Source organism: Erpetoichthys calabaricus, chromosome 14, assembly GCF_900747795.2.
Source record: "Erpetoichthys calabaricus chromosome 14, fErpCal1.3, whole genome shotgun sequence".
In the NCBI taxonomy this organism is placed as follows: domain Eukaryota; kingdom Metazoa; phylum Chordata; class Cladistia; order Polypteriformes; family Polypteridae; genus Erpetoichthys; species Erpetoichthys calabaricus.
Window position 1 is genome coordinate 75,792,766 of NC_041407.2, and position 17,080 is coordinate 75,809,845.

Below are 17,080 nucleotides of genomic sequence, written 5' to 3' on the forward strand. Positions count from 1 at the left end.
GCACAAAATGTGTTGCATGCTCTTTCAAAGGACACAGCAACTGAAATTCTCAGTGATGATTCATTATATTTCATATTTCAACATTTTTTTTGCACAACATATGCAGTTGTCCAATAATTTCTTTGGTAATTATAACAATAACTATGGCAGAATGTGCTGTACATGTAGAAACTGAGTTTCCAGTAATTGCTTGGTCAATTATTAGAAGATAAAGGTCATATTGTGCTGTATATGTGCACTGCTTTTTATTGCCACTTCTGGAGACATTCAAGGAGTACACATATGACCTCCCCATGTCTATTTTTTACATTAACCTAATATTCAAAATGACAACTTTTTCAACATGCCAGTAATAATACTACTTCAAGTAAGAAATGATGAGAGGTAATTCAATATATTATTTCTAAAAAGGACAAGTGGTCACACGTTACATTCCTTTCACGTATTTTGCCTTCAGTTGTGGGAAAACGGATTCCACAAAGACAACTCTAAAAAAAGGAAAGGAAATGGTCTGTAGGCATGTTTGCACTTATTAAACTGAATACAGTATGAAGTTAAGCAGCACGCCTTTGTATAAACAAAGGGCATCATATAATGAGCATGTGCATGAAAACAGCTTCATATAGTCAGGGGGTCTGAATAATATTCAAAGTGGAATCTCCTTGAGGTTTGAATGAGTTAAGCATTTGCCAACGTGAAAAGGGCTAATATTTTAAATACATCTTCAGAAACTGTTTAATTCTGCATCTTTAATACACTACCATGCCTTTGGGTACATTATCTAAGAGGTCTTACCACCATAATAGCTTTAAAATGGTAGAAAATGTAAAAAGCGCTTTAGAAACAACACAACAAGCAGCATCTACTTCCTGTTTATCTAGAACTTTCTAAAACAAATTACTTAACAGAACAGAGTGACTATGAAGTGAGTTGTGCATTTAATTGAAAGTGCAGGAAAATCATTTTATTGTTATGGTGTCAGTGACAAAAATAGTACTTTTATTATTCTAGCAGTATGACACTACGTAAGTGACATATTCTGCCTTCAGATGCCGCATTCCAAGCATGCTATTCTGTACCTTACTGAGCCAAGCCTATCCGCCATGCCCTGTAATAACCTCTGTGACAGCTATCAAGCACATCTGCCATGAATTCAGGAATGTGAAACTGAATGTGCCTGTGTAGTTACTGCCTGAGAGAAGATCTGCAACTTTTTCCAAATTATCATTTGGGTGTAGGATGTGCCAGGACCGATGAAGTCAATGAGTTTGACATACTGTATATCCTCATAAGTATAAAATCTGGCATGGTCAGATGGAGAACTCTGTGATCTTTTTGGTCTGTTAAGGCTGACTATTCAAAAACTGGTTTGTAATAAAATAAATATTTTTAAGTATAAAGTTAAATGGGCGGCACGGTGGCGCAGTGGGTAGTGCTGCTGCCTCGCAGTTGGGAGACCTGGGGACCTGGGTTCGCTTCCCGGGTCCTCCCTGCGTGGAGTTTGCATGTTCTCCCCGTGTCTGCGTGGGTTTCCTCCGGGCGCTCCGGTTTCCTCCCACAGTCCAAAGACATGCAGGTTAGGTGGATTGGCGATTCTAAATTGGCCCTAGTGTGTGCTTGGTGTGTGGGTGTGTTTGTGTGTGTCCTGCGGTGGGTTGGCACCCTGCCCGGGATTGGTTCCTGCCTTGTGCCCTGTGTTGGCTGGGATTGGCTCCAGCAGACCCCCGTGACCCTGTGTTCGGATTCAGCGGGTTGGAAAATGAATGGATGGATGGATAAAGTTAAATTTCCAAAAAAATGTAAACTTAGAACCAGTAAGAGAAGTCTTGCGTTTACTTAACCATCTTTGCACTGAAGTAAAGCAATAGCAGTATCCCTGGATAAAGTAATATTTTCATTAGGCTCACCATAAATTAGATGGCACTCATAGGAAACTTGTGGGTTTCAATCCACGGAAAAAAATTACTTGTGTAGGGCACAGCACTCATTTAAAAAAAATTGGTTTTACATGCTTTATCAAACATTCTACCAATATTCCTGCCACTTTTTAAGCAGTTGCTGCTAGACTGACAAAGCTATTTAAGTAAGTATATGATATAAGCACTACAAAACTGATTCTTCACAGATTTGTTCTACTTAAAATAAAATAGGCCTACTATTACTGAAGCATTTGTCCATCCATGTTTTTCAAACCCATGTCAGTCTGTTATGGGTTACTGAAGATAAATGGATTTCTGTAATAGCTAGATTGTAGTCTACCTTATAATTACATTATATATAAAAACTAAATTTAGTTTCAAGCTTTAGGAGTTATTGAAAAGCATATTTTTATGATCATTTTTATTGTCATCATCTCTCTGACATTAAGTGACTCGTAGAGATAGTGGTTAGTTTCCTGTTGTTGGTAATTTCATCCATTATTTCCACACCCTGTTCATTTTAACAGAGGATATTCCAGCTGCACTGCATAAATAGCAGGAAGCAGCCCTAGACAGAGCAACATTCTGTCATACAGCACACTTTTTCAGGCACCCATGGGGCAATTTCAAGGAAGATAATGTGCTACGTTCATTTAGGCAGTGGCCAGGTCAAATATGAACCCATACTAGTAGAGCTGTATGGTGGAAGCATTAAATACTACATTTAGTAGCTCTGTTTTTTGTACTGTCTAGATGTCCTGAACTGAACAGATGGGTTAGAAAATGTTACTTGTTCTGTCTGGTACATAATGTTTGTTTATGGCTGAGATCTATCTATCTATCTATCTATCTATCTATCTATCTATCTATCTATCTATCTATCTATCTATCTATCTATCTATCTATCTATCTATCTATCTATCTATCTATCTATCTATCTATCTATCTATCTATCTATCTAGATAGCAGTGGTACCAAAGGAAGGGAGCAAGCTGTCCCTTTAAAGGAACATACCACTCAAAAATTTATTTTTATGTTTATTTTTTTAGCTTTTTAGTTTTTATATTTTTTTCATAATTTGATATTTTTATACATTTACTGAAACATTTGCCATTGCTTTGTTTAGTAAGATTGCCTCAAGCCCAGTGTGTGATGTTGAGGAAGTCACATAACCTGCCTGTGCTCCAACAGTTAAAAATGTATTTAACCAGTTTTACTACGTATGTAAACTTGTATAGTGCCTCGGGATGTTACTCTGTGTGTAAAGGTGAAATATAATATATGGGTGGCTTGTTGTTCCATTCAAGGCATTACTTCTGTGCTACATCCACTAAAATATATACTTCTCATTGATCTCTAAGGTATAACAAAAACAATTTGAACAGAACTACACTGAATACACCTCTGCACTGTTTGTTACTTTCATTTAATAGCTGAATTCATTGACTATACTTTCATTTACTTTTAAACTTCTCCTATTATTATAATTGCTACAAAAATCACTGTTCTATTTATTTCTGCTTCTTTTGAAGTTAATTTTACGAACTCAAATAACACGAGGCAGTTCTATATATCTGGCCACACAGTCTTCAATGGGTTACATGGTTTGCGTATCCTAGTGCGTAATTATGGCAAAGTATTCATTAGGCAATATGATACTCACACAGTACAAGCAACTTACTGTGAAAATGAAACTTTACAGAAAGCATACACTGAAGTATTTTTGTGATGTCAGCTTTTTTTTTTTTAAAGCTACCAAGCAGCATTATTTCAGGGCAAATGATAACAGATGTTCACAGACTTACAAGAAGGCCAAAGTGGATTATAAAAATGTTCCTTAGACTCAGGAGTCACTTCTCTGGAATGTACTTATGACACAATTTGCTTGACATGCCTTAAGCATTTGCAAAAAAACACTTGAGTGCTTAATGAAGGGTTGGAACATCTCAGCATGAGTGGTGATCTAGTGCAGACTGGCCAAGCTGAAATGCCTATAAATGGAAGGTACACGGACTACCTGGTCTGAAGAAGGCTTGGAGTGACACAGAATCACTCCTCTGGGCTCGTGTTGCCCAAGATTAGACTTTAAGCATATTTACCTAATATGCATATAACACCAAACTTTCATTTCTTAATGTACTTTTAAAAAAGAGTTTAATTAGTTGTGCCAAATGATTTGTTTCATTATTATTTTCTCTGTAACTAAAGCATATTTTTTTTGGCATACTATGCATAATTACCTATATTTACCGTCATAACACCCGGGTAAAATGGCTTAATTGTTGTCCTCAAGTATCAGAAATATAAAACATTCTAATGTAAATTAACTTAGACTATCAGTTCAGATAAGTGCTTCTCTGAGACACAATTATTCTTCCAATATACTACTGAAAGAGGACCTTTAGTAAATAAAATGATCCAAAACAGAATGCCCCATCCTATTTAAAATACTCAAAAATGTTTATTATTTAGAAAAATATAATGTAGGAATAAAAAGATATTCCTAAATAAAAATAAAATTCAAAAATTAAATGTCAAATTAGGAAAAAATGGGGGCAAAAACAAAACAGATCTAAAAAAAGAATGACCAAATAAGCTCAAAATAGAAAACAACATTTTTTTATCCAACAAAGGCAATATGATTATAGGGAGTGATCACAATACAACTAAACAAAAATGAAAAATGTAAAACCTATTTTCAAAAACAAAATATGAAAATTATAGCAAAAAAAACTCTAATAAAGGAAATCTGCGTAACCCACTTTGATTCAAAGTATAATGTCACGGCAAGCTCAACTTATACCCAAACCATTATTCCACAAAAGAAAAATATAAAAAAAATGTAAGGGGGTGATGATTATATGGTGTAAACAATCTAGAAATAAATGTATCTGTTCTACTAAACCAGAAGCTTTTCCCTTCTAATTTGATGGGGCAGATAACCCGCTTAGAAAACACAAAACATACACACCAAGAGAAACTTCCCCTCACTTTCTATTCATTCTCAGAATTAACTCTGCCACAAGCTTTCACCTGACTCACCACTCTAACTCAGGGACTCTTGGTGGGAATTGTTGCAGGATTCATGATATGGGGCAATCCCAGAGTCACTTGTTGGGTTTAATGAATACCAACCAGTCCTGGGACCATCTGCATGCACTGCCCTCTGTTGGACCCGAGTTTCATTGTTTCACATAACGCTGGTTGGTATTTAAAAGGCCTGATATTTGAGGCACATAAATAATTCAAAGACTAAATTACATCATTTAGCTTTGTCTTTTCGGTAATAACCCCAAAGGAAATCACAACTTGTGTATGTAATATAATTAATAAAGTTCCGGCCCCTTGTGATGCCCATTTAAGGTGTGCCTCTCAGCTATATCCTTCTAGTACCTGTGTGGAGTCTCTACTTATAGTGAACTTGTTGGGCTCTTACCCCACCTCATGCCTACTTTGTTCTGTTAGACCTGGGGCAGCTGGGCATATATTTTATATGTTTATATAACTTATTCATCCCATTCACAGTTAAATATATGTATAGTATTCCGTATGGGCTGCTGCCTTGACCATGGTTTGTTTCTGCCTTGTGCCCGATGCAGCCAGGATTGGCTCCAGCCCTCATCATCATGAATTGGATTAAGCAAGTTTAGTGGTAGATGGACGAATATATACAGTGCCTCTTCATAACTGTGTTCATGTGAATTGATAGGATGGAGCACAAAATGCTATATTTTTATCAAAAATGTAAGCACATGGGTACAGAAATAGAAAATTTCTTTATTTATGCTTCTAAAAGAATATTCTTAGTATGTACTGTACATATTCAATTTTTTACTTCATTCCAAACTTAAAGCATGACATCTTAAGGACACTTGTTTAACCTAGTAATACCATCATAGTGTTTTCACATTAATGTAAATCTCATATTCCTCTGACTGCTTTTGTCTAATATAGTGAATCCTATCTAAGCACCTAAGCTAAAATGAATATACATTTTCTGATGGAAAGATACTTGTGAAGACTTTCCAAAGTAAAACAGATGTCGAGATATGAGCTACTTTGCTGGTGTTTATTGGTGGTGGAAATACTTTGAAATGAGAGATTACCAAAAGGGCTGCTCAGTAATCTGCCCAGGGATAGAGAGGTTTCCAGGATGCGTAAATATGTTTGAGGACTTTGCTTGCGTATTCTGTCGTCATGTTGGCACGTTTTTATGACTAATATTTATGAAACCAGCAGGTTATCAGCCTTCTAAATGAACTGGCAAACAGAAGAAATTCTCATGGATCCCTGCACTGACCTTCAACATCAGTGTCAGACCACCTCCCTGGTTATATTTTGCTGTCAATTACAAATTATTAATGCCAAAACAATGTTTGCTTTAAAATGAAAGAAAGTCCCGCCTTTCCAAAAATATCTTACAAAACCCTCTATTCAGAATATTTGTGCAATCTGTTGTAAAGCATTTGTTTGATGTTTGCAATGGATTTCCCCTGTGTTTACATACAGATATCTATACTTTTTTATTTTACAGACTAGAATTTATTCAGGGTGTGCTCAAATAAGGATAATGCCGCTCCACCTAGAAGGATCACATTCCCATATGTTTCTTGTGTGTGTGTCTCTCTCTGCCTAGCGCAGGCCAAACTTTCTCTTTGTACAGTCTAAACAATACAAAAAACACTGATTCTCAGTGAACAAATGGAAAGATTTCATATGCTGAGATGGACACGGTAGCCCATTTTCCACTACTTAAATACTAAAGTATTGCTCCTGAGTGCATCCTACATTCCACTCAGGGGTCTAATAGACCCGCAGACCATAACTGTGTGACTCACTGTGAATTTTTTCTTGCACAACTGGAAAGAGAGCGCAATGTGTTCCGCTTTTGTAATTAATCATTGAGAGTTACTGTACTGTTGGATTCATGTTTTATTCTCTCCCTGACCCACTTTATATTATGGGGTATGCCAAATGTGGACACTATTTAAAAAAAGTTTCAATTTTGAGCATTGCAAACAGTTTGTTCTGCGAAAGTCTCAATATAAATCTTAAGCAGTACTAACCAAGCAAGTGACTTACTTGATGTACAGCAGCTGTTTCTCATGAAATCCTATGATACATTGCTCCTGATAATGACTGCTGATCTTCAAACAGGTGGAAAGTGACTTAAGCTGACAAAACTAAAATTCCATTTACCTATCCATTCATTTTCTTAATATAATTTTAGTACCTCCGGGACCTGGTGATATTTTAACAGAATGAGATGCACTGCTGACCATTATTACACTGTTCTCCAGTCTATTGTGTGAAAGTGCTAAAAATGTTTAATATATTTGTAAAACAGAAAAATGCTAGTGGTAATTACCATCAATTATATCATGAAACAATTCAGCCAAGCATCCATTACATGGAAATACTTATAACAGAATGAACTTAGTGTGATGCTCTGCAGGTCTAGCTGTTTAAAGCATGGGGGCTTATGAGTTTCTTCTGAAGCATGGGTTAATAAACTAAGAATCTAATGTGCATCACCAGGTAAGGCACTCATTAGAAAAGTAGCTCAACAATAAGGATCAGGCAAAAAGGTTTAAAATAGAGCAATACTAATTTCCTAATAAAATCACATAAGAAATGCAAATATGTAATCAACTATTAACTCTGTTTTACTAAATATTACAAAATGGTTTTAACTGAAAAATTATTTTCTAAGTGGTGCCCTGTGAGCTCAAACCAGAAAAAATGCACTCACAAAATAGACGGCTCTTATGAAAGCCTGTTTAGAACGAGGCATTGGCTCTTCCTTTCACGGTTTAGACACATAGTTATTCTCAGGATGTGTCCAGAAAGTCAGACAGTGTCGCCTGGTATCACCATCAGAATGACTCAGATGTATTTTCCAGATGGTTTTTTAAGCTGAAGCATGTATGGAGAGACCCAGGGTGCCTCTATAACAACAATAGAGGAATTATTAAATTATAACTTTAGAAGGACAGCCTCAATGGAGAATGGATTCGATTTAAAAATTCTTTCCACTGTGATACCTTTGCAGAAGCACATCCTTGGCTGTAGCCAAAGGGCAGTGGGGGCTGCAGTTTTTCAGTTCACCCTAATTATGATTGCTTTTTTATAATAATAATAATAATTCATTACATTTATATAGCGCTTTTCTCAGTACTCAAAGCGCTATCCACACAGGGAGGAACCGGGAAGCGAACCGACAATCTTCCACAGTCTCCTTACTGCAAAGCAGCAGCATTACCACTGCACCACCTGTTAATGGCTATTCATCAATGATTTATAATGTGCACATTTCCCATAGTAGGCAGAATAGCAGTACAGTGGGTCGTGCCATTGTTTTACAGATCCTGGTATCAGAGTTCAGATCCCTGCTTAATTATTGTTTGAGTGCAGTTTGACTACACTGTGTTTTTGTGTGTGCTATGTTAATTGGGAGCTCTAAACAAACCTGGTGTGAAAGAGAGTGGATGTACTTGTGATACCTTCAAAGGACTGGCATCCCATCCAAGTCTGGTTGATGCTGGCAAAATTGCTTCCAGCTTCATGCAGCTCTGAAATGGAACAAACGGATTTTGAAAATACATATACTGTATAGGAATGCATGTAAATATCTTGTAGCTGTACCAAAAAATGCAAAGACAATTAAAATGGAAAGATTGGGATTTCCTCATAGTTAGGTTTATTTCATTACACTTTTAAACATTCAGTAGTTTTTGACTTCAATTAAGCTGATCAGTCATCGGCATATTAATGTCATTTTGCTTGACAATAACAGGAGTTCATACAATAGCAAGGTCACCAGTGCACACCCTTCACCTACTAACAAGAACTTTCAGACAAATCTTTAATGAGCAGGCCCACAGAACCATTTGTTTTCTCACCTAGTGCTATAAAACAAGGCAGGCTGCCCAAAACATACCCTTGAGTCCCAAAACTTTGGGTTCATTTAAATGAAATACGAAATGCACAACAAAATGCATAATAAGTAAAAAAAATACATTATATCTCCTGATATATACAGTTTGTCATTTTTGAAGATGAATATTCATATTTCTGGTTTACAATGGTAGCATTATTCACATAACAAAAGGTACAACAAAGCTTGTGACAAATCTGTCTTTAATTGACCATTTTACTGGTTGAAATAATAATGTAATAATATATAATAATAATGTAATAATGCTGTAATTTAAATGCATGGTATGACAGTAGATTTTTTTTCAAACCACTTTGTTTAACTTTTAACTTAGTTTAAACCTTTTCACCTATAGAATTTAATATTTTCTGTCAATAGAGGCAAAAGTAAGCTCTCAAACAATAGATTTTTATTAAGTCATCCACTGGCACTGCCCATGTAAACCAATGAGCTACAGCCTCACTGTCAAACATTTGAATTAATGTGTAAAACCACATGTAATTTTCATCTGGATAAGGCATTTTGGATGGTAGCCACTATGCTGCCGACCATTTACTTTAATACTTGCAGTAATTGCTTCTTCACTTCTTAAACTATAATACAATTTTCAACAAACAAACAAGAGCACCACCTCCAATAACAAACAAAAAAAATCAACGTTTAGCAGCCATGAAGACTGTTTTTGGGACAGGGATAGATATAACTGCAGTAACTAGAAGATGACAAAGGCCATTGTTGAATTTACAAATGGAGTAGCGCAGTAGTGGGTAAGCAGCACAATATAACATTAATCAAAAGTTCTCTGCACACAAGAGGTGCAATCAGCATTGATGTATCTCTTTTAGGGAGACATAAACATTTTACAACCCAAACAAAGGTGAAATAAAAATGGTAAATTTCTTTATAAGAGCCACTGCACTGGTATAAGACATCAGACTATCTTCTTAGGTTTGCAAGTTTATCTTAAAAATACATAAATAATACTGTAGGCAATAAAAGTAACAGTAAAAATGTATTATTATGTTTTACATTTCCTACCTTTAAATCAATTTGGTCACTTAAGTTTTGCTATTTGCTTATTAGAAACAACCTTGCTACTTACCAAGGCAGCAATATATCCAAGTCAGGAAATCAACCATAGACAGATTTTCAATTTATGACAAGTAATACATACATGATATCAAACGTACTCACATTGTGATGGCTTAAAGGCATCGACAGACCTGGCACCAACATGTCTTTTAACTGCGGAAACTATTTTTATTTTAAGAAATTAATGCAAAAAGTAAAGTGCATAACAAATGATGTTTCTAATTTTGGAAAAATTCCCAATGGTGTCAATAATTTTCATTCATCTACATTTTTACAAATGCAAATACCATCCTAGGAAATGTGCAGTTAACATCTTTAAGCATTTTGTTACCACTGAGTGTAATAAATTCCTTTTTATAAATGAGGAAAAGCTCTCTTTCCTATGCTACAATTAAATTAATTGCCCAGCATTAAAACAGACGTCCAATTAATTTCACTTTATGAAGTAAGTGTGAACTTAAACCACGAAAAGATTCTGATTCTCATTGGTTTAAGATTGACAGGCAGATTAGAGGTGCCTGTTTACTTCTCCACCTGAAATGGGGTGAGTTATTAGATTTCCTTTAGAAATTTTCCTGTTTGTAGAATCAAAAAATTTACATTTTTTGTACACATGCATACTCATTCATACAGGGCCAATTCATAGTCAGGATTACACCCAACCTGCATGTCTTTGAGATAGAGGGGGCACACGTGAAGAACATGTAAACTCCACACATACAGTGACCACATCCAGATCTTTTATTTAAAGTGAAATCCACTGTTCTCCTGTTACATATACTCCTGTCTTATTCATCCTAAAGTATTTCTTTAAATACTAAACTATAACCCTCATATCAATATTTAAGCTAGCTTTTGCAGGCCCATTCAATGATGCAATTTGGAGCCATATACCTTTTACTAAGATTTCTTCAGTATTGTTCCCCTTCACAGTTGTAGACATTTCTCTGTTTTTGGCAGAATTCTGTAAATCAGACAAAAACTTCAAGTTTATTGGTAGATGCTTAAGTTAAATATTTATCCAAAAACTGTATAGTTTAGCTCATTGCAGCCCAGTGCTTTTCTCTCTCTGCTGTGTATTTTTCTTGAAAGCCTTGGAATTTGAAGATTACATGTTGCAGCTGCATATTTTAAATGGGTTTTCCAATTACTGTTCAGAAAGCTGAAGGGAACAATTTTCTCTTAACGCATTTTAAAACCAGCAGTGCGGCTATAGTACTTTGTTGAATGTTATACACGAGAATTGACATTGCTAACGACGCTTTATTATCATCTAGGAGGACTGATTAGCCAGCAATGAGCACAGCAGTGCAGCATTATTATTGCACAATAAAATTGGCAGTATCAAATCAGCTCTACTAGAGTTAAATTAACACTTACAAATGTCTGCCCCTGGGGGACCAAAAAGACACTACTGTAGTAGTGGGGAATTGATACTTTTGATTTTGTCGTGTGGACATAACACATGCTCTAGGTACATTGTATAATAAACTGTTACTATTCTTTTATATTCTATGTTATTTAAACATTGAATCTATTTCTTTGCATCCCATCTTCTATGATATAACTCTAAATCCTGGATTGGGTCTATGTCTGCTCAATAATTTTCTGAACCAGCTTAATTCAGTTTTAGGTCTGAGGGGATTAACAGCCTATCACAAAAGTACTGTGTGTAGGAGCAAGTACCCGTTCTAAATGGGGATAATGTAAATTACCAACAAATCAAACACGTATGCCTTTAGGATGAGAGAAGAAATATAAACCCAAGCAGACACTTGGAGAACTCCACACTGACAGTGAGTGTATTTACATGTGTTTTAATAACTTGGTTATACACAGAAACCTGGTTTCAAAAATGCCAGATATTGTATACCTTTATTCCAGATGAAAAAGTTGCAATATTTGTCTCTGAGAAACTGGATTAACACTCAAGGATTTCTCATTGAGTAACCTGGTTATTTGGCCATGTAAACCCTTAACTGGGTTACTATTAAAGTTGTTGTAGTCTGCACATGTCTGTTACACTTTGTTAGCATGGGCGTGTGTGTGTTAGCTTCACACACACATTCAGCAACCTCTAGCAGAAAACGGTGGGAGCGCCTTCAAAGATAAATATTCTGAGGGAAATGGTGAGGTGAGCACGTTATTCCTTCTCCTGGTTGAAATAATCTGCCTCAGTGTTTCAGAAATCACTAAATTTATGTTGCTGAGTTGAAGGTACAGTCCTAAACTCAGCAGCACCATCTCGGGAGCAGTGTTGGGGGTAACGCATTAAAAGTAACGTGCGCTACTGTGGTCCAGTAAGCAAGTATCATTCCATACAATAAAGTCAAACATAGCAAAACTAAATTCAATTCAGCCCCCACCCAAGAGAAAGACAGGAAGGCCAACAGCCAGAGTAAAACTTTAAAAGTAGAAAAGAGGAAAGAGAATCCTTTTCCCCCAATATAAATGCTTATTCTAAAATGTTATTGATTAGGTCCTGCCAGGTTTTAAAAAATTTTTGAACAGATCCTCTAAGTGAGAATTTGATTTTTTTTACCCACGGATGTAAAAGAGGTGGGCTAGGATTCTTTCAGTTGATCAAAATAAGTTTAGGTGCTAGTAGTGAAGTTAAAGGCAGTTACAGTTTGCTTGTCCTTCTCCACTTTAAGCCCTTCTGGGTGTACACCAAACACCACTGTTAATGGATTAGGAGTGATTGTGGCAATTGTGGTAAATATTTTATTAAAATAAAAAATAACTGTGTTATGATTACCCCAGCAGCACCAGGTGTAAGGCAAGAAGCAAACATACCAGTATGCCTGACCTTTGCAGAGGTCAATCACACAGCCAAGCAGGAAAGTGTGTGCTGTGTGCAATCCAGTGACAGAAGCCTATTAATAAAGTATCAGTTTAGGTTTCATCCAGCTATCTGCTATAGATATTTAGAAACAGTTTAATTTGGTGTTGTAGCACCAGTGTTCATACTAAGATTCCTCTGTGGCTCAGGTAGGATGTAAAAAAGTGATGGATGCTATTTACTTCACAGCACATGTTTGGCTGTGTTCCGTGGAGATTTATTGTGATGCTACTAGCACTACTTCCTTGAAGCTGGGTCATTGACTGTCATATGAGATGGAGTAGGCTGATTGAGAGCACAAAATAACAAGGGTGGTGCAAAAGTGCTCAGTGCCTTTATTAAAAGGCAAACAATCTGAACAATGTACAAAACACTGAGGTGAAGTCCATTATAAATAAATACATAATACCAAACCAAGGTTAAAACCAGAAGGATAAAATTGGGTTCTTTCTCTGTTCCCTAAGCCACAGTGCCATTCCATCCTCGACCTTTTCCACACTCACCCATTATGTCTCCTCAGTAAGTCAGAGATACCAACATGTATGGTCAACCCTTTAAGAACAGCTTCCATCCCAGTCACCTCAACTGGTCACTGCTGGGGCGACTAAGCCCGGTTTTGTCATCCTACCACCATTCTTTGGAGTTTGCAGGATGACCCTTGAAGTCCTTTGGCTGCTCCGGTTCCTTGAAGGCTCAGCAGGAGAAACCCACCCCTAGAGTGCTGTCTTCTTGCTCCCTGTGGGGCCAACTCCTGACTGCCATGCCTCCTATCCACTGCACTGACCCACATGCCCAATCTCCATTTCATCACAAGTTTTCATAAACTTCTTGATTTTTATCTCTTTGTTTCTTTCCCCCTTTCTTTCTCCCTCATACTTCTTTTATACTCCTGTGGCTGTGGTGCCCTAATTACAACCCCAGGAGTGCCAGTGATGATTAGCTGAACTGATTGCGTCTGCGCATTAACAACAATCGGCTAGCCTCCCCACCGAACACCCAGTGGCAACACAGTGCTGCAGCCACGCACAACCACAGGGCCTGAGATGCACAGCTATTATTTCTAAAAACCACACATTGCCACGGACCCCTAACATGTAGAACCATATTCATTTTTGGGCTTAGGATTATTAACGAATGCTGGCCAGTCAAATGTGCAGTTTGTCATACAAAAGAAGAAAACGTAATGCAAAAGTAACATAACACACTGTTTGTAACACATTACATTTTATAGTAAGTAAGTGAATAACATGGTGTTTCATTTTTTATAAGTAATGAGTAATATAACTAATAACTTTTAAAAATAATATTCCCCACACTACTTGGGAGACAAAGGCTCCGTGCTTGTTTTCTGATTCATGATGACCATTGATGATGTTTAATCTTCATTTTAGTGCATTTTTATCACATTGAAGGATCCCTGACCATTTTGCCATTTCTTAGCGTGTATCACGACAGTCTAGATTCACTATACCAGCAGACTTTCTTAGCGTACCAGTGAACACTGGCACCTCCTGAGGAATCATCTTGGGAGACCCCCTCAACTATTTGATTGAATGTTACTGTATCACCATAAACATTGTACTACCAGTAATTTGATTCAACTTCAAGCTCTGATGAAGCTCACTGCTTGCATTACTGTTGCTGACTCATGAATGTTAGCTAAATGTATAAGACAGCTGAATTCCTTTGTGTTAGAGTGGGCATTGACAGTTGCAACCAACAAAGAGAATGGCTATGGTTTGCGTGCCTGTAAAACAGAAGGAGAATAAAGACATGTCTCTTGGCTTCACATAATACACTTCTCAGAGGACCTTTAGCTCAGCTTAGTTAGCTTGATCTCATCTCACTAATTGTTAGCTCATGGGAGTGCAAAAGCTATGGAGTGATCCTGTAGAGCAGGAATCTGCTACAATGAAAACTTCTTTGTCACATTCTTGAAAGGATGTCAAAGTGCAACCTTACCTCCTTCATATACGAAAATATTCTACCATGCCTTCATTGTCTTTGATTGGACTACTGCAATTCTCTGTTCAATGGTCTTCCCGTAAAATATATCATCAGATTATAATGGTCAAAATGCTCCTGTCAGAGTGATGAGTTAAAACAGATGCAATAAATACATCAGCCCTTGGCTGGCGTAATTACACAGGCTTCCTATCTTGATATGAAATCATCTTCAAACCTGTGCTGCTGACTTACGGAGCTATAAAGGCCAATGACTCAAGTGACCTTTTGTTATTGTCTGCATTATAACAACCTTTCAGACACCTGAGATCTGCATTCTTGCTGTTCCAAAGCCCCCTTAAGCAATTTGTGGTTTATGTTCCCCCCTATTCTTAGGAATTTCTCTGTCTCTCTCCCAAGGTCCATCTGTGGATCTAGGTTGTTTGTAGCATTCAAGCAGCATCTGAATACTCTGTTTTCCACGTGACTATTCTGCACCAGCCACACTTGCACAAGGTCTATTATTATTATTATTTATTGAGCAGATGCCTTTATCCAAGCAAACTTACAAAGCAAGTTACAATACATTCAAGAATAAATAAAATGTGCCAGCATCAAAACCAAAAGAGAACAAAGTAAAAAAACTGAGCAATAGGGAGTAGTAGTAGTAGTACTACTAATCTATAATTAAAACTGCAACTAGAATATGAAAAAAATCAGTATCCTAAACTCTACTTTAGTATTCATCAGTTCTTACTCATATTTTATTCCTAATCCCATTTTCTTTTTGATCTTATTTCTGGACATGCACATCAGTTTACTATCACGTGAACAATCTTATATTGCTTGAAGTTATATTATTTGTGTGCTTTGTGAATTGCTCGGTGATGGTGTGCTGTATGAAAAGTTGTAATAAAACATAACGATTGACTGACAAGATCACGAGTGGCACTGTGGATTGTGTTACAGCTCCACAGGTTCCGATCTTTCCAGTCGCTTTCTTCATGAAGGTTGTACACTCTCCTCATATATATGCTGTTTTTCTCTCCAAATTAGGTTAGTATATACACTTTGGCGATCCGGTAACCCGTCCATGGCAGTACTATCCGTAACGTTCAATGCTTTTGGGATAGTCTCATTTTTCTGAGAGGTATCCCTGCGGTATTGTTATAAAATGATTAAAGGATAAGGTAATGAGCGGAACTGTAACAGGACGACGCTGGTGGGTTTGAATCCCGACTCGGTCAGTATGGCGAGGGAGAGGGGTGGTTCTTGGTTCTCCCCTCATCTTTGTTATTGTATGTTTCGTTTTGTGTTTTTTTTCTGTCTGTCGATGTGTGCCTTGCGATGTCCCGACAATTCATCAGCTGTTACTGTTAGGTTTCGATTTTCCGCAAACAAAAAAGTGGGTTAATTGATGTAAGACAAGATAGTCTTATCTCTATGAAAATCACATAAATCTGTTAGCCCAATGTTATACAGCGTAAACTAGGATGTGCAATTCAAATGACTACTATACATTCCACATTATTCGATGAAAAAAAAAGTTTTTGTTCCATTTATTCTGTCAGAATTTTTTTTTGATTTTCTTTGGGTTTTACACTTACCACTGTGTGTCATTATTAAGCATGTTCCAATAATTTAAGCCTACTGAAACAGTTTGTAAAAAGTCAACGTCTGAACATACTAATCAAGAAAGACCCCTTCGAGGAACGAGGATAGTGCGGCGGCGGTGCCGCTCTATGCTGTTGCTAAGTAACCCGCAGCACTTACATATTTATTTGTGTTTTTTTTCTGCCCAGCCTGACTGACGTAGTAGCCGTCGCTCACACGCAAGATGGGCGTGATGATCCGGGACCTGCGGCAGTGTGCAGCCTCGCGTATGGAAAGCCGTTTGGGTCATACATGTCATGTCCGATGTTGCCGGGCAGCAATTTCCCACTTAAAGAAAATATTAACATTTAATGTGTTCGTGTACGGCGAAAAATCCACTCAATTAGTCATAGGTATAGATATAGAGGTAGGAAGCAGGTAACATAGCAGCATGTTGGTAAAATGAAAATACAGAGGAAGAACTGAATAAAATACATACAAAAAATTTTCACGCGCGAGTAACAATCGCTTTGGTCGAAACGGATCCAATAGATAGACGGATCGAGGTCGTACCGAAGTGGTATGGTTTAAGCTGTTTGTAATGACACATATCATAGACATGATTCTAGTGTTAAGGGTGGGATAAAAAATTCAAGAGAAGCTATTTAAAATTTTCACTCAGGCTGGCAGTATTTATTTGCCCTTTGTGAGGAGAACTGGACAGCAAATTTATACGGAGTGATAGGAAGAACA